Here is a 5,623-nt window from a genome sequence, read left to right on the forward strand (position 1 = left end):
ACTCCACTAGATACGCCATTTGATTATTTGGTCCCAATAATTTGTGGCGGAGGGACCAGATACGCCAAACCTTCTGAAATGAGATCTCAATTTGATTCTAATTGGGTACTCTCCTAGGCCCTCCAAGGTGACTAATTTTCAACCAAAAAAACGTGATTAATTTTCATACTTGGTGACCCAATTGTGCACCACATGAGGGAGCAAATTCCTATAAAAAATAATGATAATAAAGGTTGTCTCTAGTGCACAAATCTTCTACTTTTGCAATTTTTGAGAGGTTATAATAAGCAGCCTTATTCTCAATAATTTTTGAAATGGCTGATTTTTTTGAAACTTGTCATTTATACCTTTTTTTTTATTTTTTTGGTGGGGTTGAGGGTTTGAACTTTGAAGCAATTGAAAATGTATCATTTTCCAGCCCTCAATTTTTAATTTTGCCTTATTTTCCACCAAACTCTATCATTATAAAATGATTTGCGCAACATTTTTCTCGTTAGAATTGTCCTCCAAGATATTCTTACAATGGAATTATCTTGTTCTAAAAGCGATGAGAAAGAAGACCATAGGTCTGATGTAAAAAGTCTTGAGATATACAATGAGGAAATCTCAACCCTACCAAGAAGAAAAGGGTGGAGGTTAGACGAAGTCTACCATCACCATGGTTTTTGGTATGGTTTATCAAAAATAGAAGGAATTATGTCAGCTTACGAACATTTCAAGCCTCAATCCAACGACGTCATTTTGAGCAGCAGTCCAAAATCTGACACAACATGGCTTAAAGCCCTATCTTTTGCCATTGTCACAAGATCCAGTTTCAACAATTATGCAAATCCTTTACTCACAACAATGCCACACGAATGTGTACTCTAGCTCCTTGGAGATTAATCTAGCACATAACTCATATCAACGGAATCTAGACACTCCTCTTATAGGTACGCATATTCCTTACACATCTTTACCAAAATCTATAATAGATTCTAGGTGTAAAATTATTTACATATGTAGAGATCCTAAGGATGTATTTGTATCTTTATGGCACTTTATTCGCAAGATGAGTCCTAAGGGTGTGGAACCCTCGGCTATAGAATATGTTGACTTTGAGGAGGCATTTGAACTCTTTTGTGAAGGAGTATCTTATTTTGAACCATATTGGGATCATGTGTTAGGGTACTGGAGAGCAAGCTTAGAATATTTTGAGAAGATATTATTTTTAAAATATGAAGATTTAAGAATGGAATTGTCTTTTATGCAAAGAAAATGGCTAAATTTATGGGTTATTCTTTCTCCCTAGAGGAAGAAAAGGAAAGAATGGTCCAAAAAAAATAGACCTTTGTAGTTTCGAGAATTTGTCCAATTTGGAGGTAAATAAAAGTGGACAGTTTGGTGGACGCGCTCACTTGATTGAAAAAAAAAATATTTTAAAAAGTGCATTATTTTGGAAATGTGAGATCAGAGATTGCAAGAATTATCTTACACCCATAATGGTCGTACGTCTCGACCAGATAACTAAGCAAAAACTAAGAAATTCTGGCTTGACATTTAATACCTCGTCTAATGTATGAATTGGTATATGGGAGGTTTGCACTCTGATATGTAGTGGCATATTTGCACCAAGTGTTTTGGAAAGCATGCCATCATTTTCGTCTAATTAAGAACCACTTGTTACTTTAGTAGTTAATAAGGTTTTCAGCAGCAAGCCCATGCGTGATTCCTGTTCGTGTGAAGTATCATGTAGTACAACCCTTTAACATTAGCTACTGATTGAAATTGTAAAATCAAACTTTACTTGGAACATCAATCTTTTTATGTGTTTTCTCCCTGTTTTGTTTAGTGGAAATGTATTACATTAATGCATATGATTTTGCTTTATTTACAGTGTTTTTTTTTTTTTTTTTTTGGGTATTTGGGTGAGGAATTTGTAATATTAATTTATGAATCCCATCATTTACAATTTCACGGATTGGCTCTCTCTCTCTCAAATTTCGGGTTAGGTTAGGGAATTTGGGGTGGGTTCTTTTTTATATTTTACAGTGGAGGGGAAGACACCGTATAGGTAGGCACTTGTTTTGTTTTTTTTCTTTTTGGACTTTTTTGTTAATTAATGTTTTTTTTATAAATTAAGAAATAAATAATAAAATAAATATTAAATTAAGGGAAAAATGGAGTCGTTTTGGAGATTTAAAGGCAATAGTGGATGGCAAGTTAATGGAGGACTGAATAGAGGGGTTTTAAAATTTAAAGCACTGAATTTAAAAGAATGCAAATTTAAAGAACTGAAATGAAAAGTATTAAAACTTAGAGGGTAGATTTTGGAATTTGGCCTTTTGTTTTTTTAGTAAACCCTGCTTTGTCTAATTTGACACAATCATACAGGAAAATATTTTTACGATAACAAAGGCTTTGGCAATAACTACAACATAACCAGTCAATACCAAAAAGCCATTGTAACTATAAAATTATATACACCATATTTCTCTTCTGCAAACACAAAAAACTATTTCATAGCAATCACAAAAACAAATTAAAGAAACATAATATTTTTTTCTTTTGGGAAATAAAGAAATGCGAATCTGAAGATTGCTAGATATATTATATGTAGGGGTATTGGGCCAGGAGCTCATCATTTATGTAGATATTGGGCCTAAGGCCTAATCCGAGGACAATTGGGTCGTCCGAGCAGTAGTAGACACTGTTAAGGGAGTCCATGTTAGTAAATGAAGGAGCTAGATTTGGTCATAATGGCCTAGGAGGGTGGTTTAAGGATGAATGCCTCCTCGACTAATCAAGATCAAGGTCAGAAGAAGTGGTTTGCAGTTCAAGGGAACGTTCTAGAAAATTCTGTTGGTATGGATGGGCATTGCAGAAATATAGGACAGGGGGAAGTCCTAAAATATCTAAGAAGAAAGCTGCTGCCACCGCATTAAATGCACTACAGCTAACTCTCTAGACGCATTAATGTGGAAGTGATACCTGAACAATGATTTTCAGCCTTACAACTACTACATGAAGGCTTATGGGAGATGCTGATGGGACAAGTATCAACACTAGCTATCTGGCATGCACATGAAGGAAAAAGATTAAAGGAGAATAAAGTATAAAAGAAGGAAGAGGCAATGGAAGAAGGGGATCAAGAAACTAAGAGAAAAATACTATAGTATCAAGAACTGACTTTGTAATCAAACTTAAAAGAAATATATAAGAACAGATCTCCTTGGACTTTGCCGAGGATGATTTTCTTTAGTATAAACCTGTCTATTTACATTTTCTTGTCATCCAAATCTACGTTAGTATTTGTCTAATTCATTAAAGTCCAGTTTTCTAACCTATTCTCTACAAATTCATTGTTTTTGGCTTTTTTGACCTAAGTCCATCCATCTATTGGGCTAGGGATTCAAATCTGGTCCTTACATTATAGATAATTAATTTATTTTTCTAATTATTTAAATAATAATACAAATAGATCCTGTAGGGTCTGGATTTGTAGCCTAAGCCCAAAAATAATAAAATTTGTAGAGCGTGGGTGATAGAGCAAGATTAACTATGGATCTAACAACAATTGATTATGGCATGCAAGTAAAAACCAACATAAAAGTACATGCAAAGGCTAAGCGAATTTTAATTCGAAGAGAATTTTGATTAATTCAGTATAAGTTACAGTTTTTGAGGTTAACCATCCACCTCCTTCTCTTCAGACGCACAGTAATCCTCAAATGGGGCCCTAGGCCCACTACGTTAGATTAGGCTTTTCCCCTCACAATAGCCCCTCAAAATTTTAATTTTTCCCTCGCATCCAAGGAGAAAAAGTAAGATTTTGACCTGTCACGCAATGAGAAAGAATGAAAAGTTTGAAAAGAATACATAAACACCCAAGCTTGCACGTACACAGGCATAGATACAAGCGCTTCATCATTGCCGCTATCATTTTCGTATTCCCAAAGCGCTGTATTAATTACTCCAGGCGGCGTTTTGTCTTTTGCATCCAACGGTGGGTCATTGATCCAACGGATAGAGTTGTTCTTCGGGATTTGGATGGGATGAACTACATCCTTTCACCTGCCCCCGTATATAAGCTCTCAAAGGAGGTTATTTTTCTTTACTTTACGCATCCTCAGAATACCCAGCGAACTCGTTTATTCAAAATCCTTCAAGCTTCTTCGATTTTCTGTCTTATTTCTTCCCAGAATCTACTAAAAGTCCACTTTGAGTTCAGAGATCATTCTCCATTCCCGTCTGTGTAAGTTTCGGCATCCTTAATTCCTTATTGTCTTCTCGGCTGGGATTTTCAACCTTCGAAACCCCCATTTCCTGGTTGCTGCTTGAATTCTTCCTTAAAAATGGGTAGATTCCAATACCTCGTCAATAGTCCAGCGTTGATAGAGAAATTTAAGAGGACTTATGGCATACCGCGAGGAATAAATCTGAGGTATTGCTCTCCAGAGCGGATGCTAACGGACCGAAGAGAGGGGGAGGTCATAATCCCAATGATAGCCTTCATCGAAGGTGGAATGACCCTCCCAATGGGTTCCATCACCCTGAACTACCTTCACAACCATAGACTCTCTCCTGAGCAATACGTTTCTAATACCTTTAAGATCCTAGGAGCCATCGATGCCTTAATCCTACAATTAGGATTAGGGTTGACCTGGCGTGACCTGGTACATATGTACGAGTGTCATAGCCAAAAGGAGGCCGAGATATTACCTTAAATCCCGATCCGACACCGTTAGACTGCTCTCCTGCCTTCCCAAGTCAAATAAAGGGATGAAAGATGACTGTCTAATTGTCTCGGGCACATGGCATAACGGTCTACATTGTCCGACTCAGCCAGGAGAGCCAGGTGTGACTTCCTAGACTTAGGATCTTTAACAGTAGGCTTAGGATCTTCACTCTTCATAGTCTGTTTTTTCTTTATGTCGTCATCTTTCAATTTTCTAATCAAGTTTGTTTCTTTTCTTTTTTTATTATCTTTTTAACAGATAAAGCGCATACTTTTCCTCGGCTTAGCCTCACCAACACCGCTGCACTTAACTACCTATTACGCTCAGAGATATTTGTGAGCAAAGACGGACAGTTCCGGTCCGTCCCCCTCATACTCGGCTACACACCAAAAGCAACCGATATTCAACCGGTCGGCAACGCCATTACACAAGGTGATCACCGACTTTGGCGAATAGACGTCGCTCGGCGTGGTTTTTTAGCGCCATACGATCTTGAGCCCGTTCCACACCTAAATCCATAGGGTGTTCCATTGCTGATCCAACCAGTTCAACAAGTCCCCCTTGAACCGGCGGTCGTAGGTGAGAGGGTCGGCTCTTCGTCCTTTTTGCTAGAAGAACAAATAGACAAGTTCAAATTCGAAGGAAAAGCTTCAGGGGGCGTACAGGTGATACCCTCCTCAGATTCCGAGGAGGAGATTGACAGGCAATCCAGTGTCCACCCCCCAATTCTGATAACTACTCTTCTAGAGGACTCTTCGGAAGAGGAAGAAATGTCAGATTTAAAGGTTCTGCTAAAGACGAAAGGCAAGAAGGCTGAGTCCAAAGGGACTGGGACTTCCCTACCAGTGGTGAACTTGCCTCCACCACCACCTTAGGTCCCTGATCCAGGCCTAAAGCCAGTACCG

The 5,623-nt window shown here is 38.0% G+C and overlaps 1 pseudogene; it reads left to right on the forward strand.

Moving 5' to 3' along the window:
- Positions 1-522: 522 nt before the first annotated feature.
- Positions 523-1,562, forward strand: LOC111991033 (flavonol sulfotransferase-like; annotated as a pseudogene).
- Positions 1,563-5,623: the final 4,061 nt, after the last annotated feature.

This window comes from Quercus suber, unplaced genomic scaffold, assembly GCF_002906115.3.
Source record: "Quercus suber isolate HL8 unplaced genomic scaffold, Cork oak 2.0 scaffold_116, whole genome shotgun sequence".
Taxonomy (NCBI): domain Eukaryota; kingdom Viridiplantae; phylum Streptophyta; class Magnoliopsida; order Fagales; family Fagaceae; genus Quercus; species Quercus suber.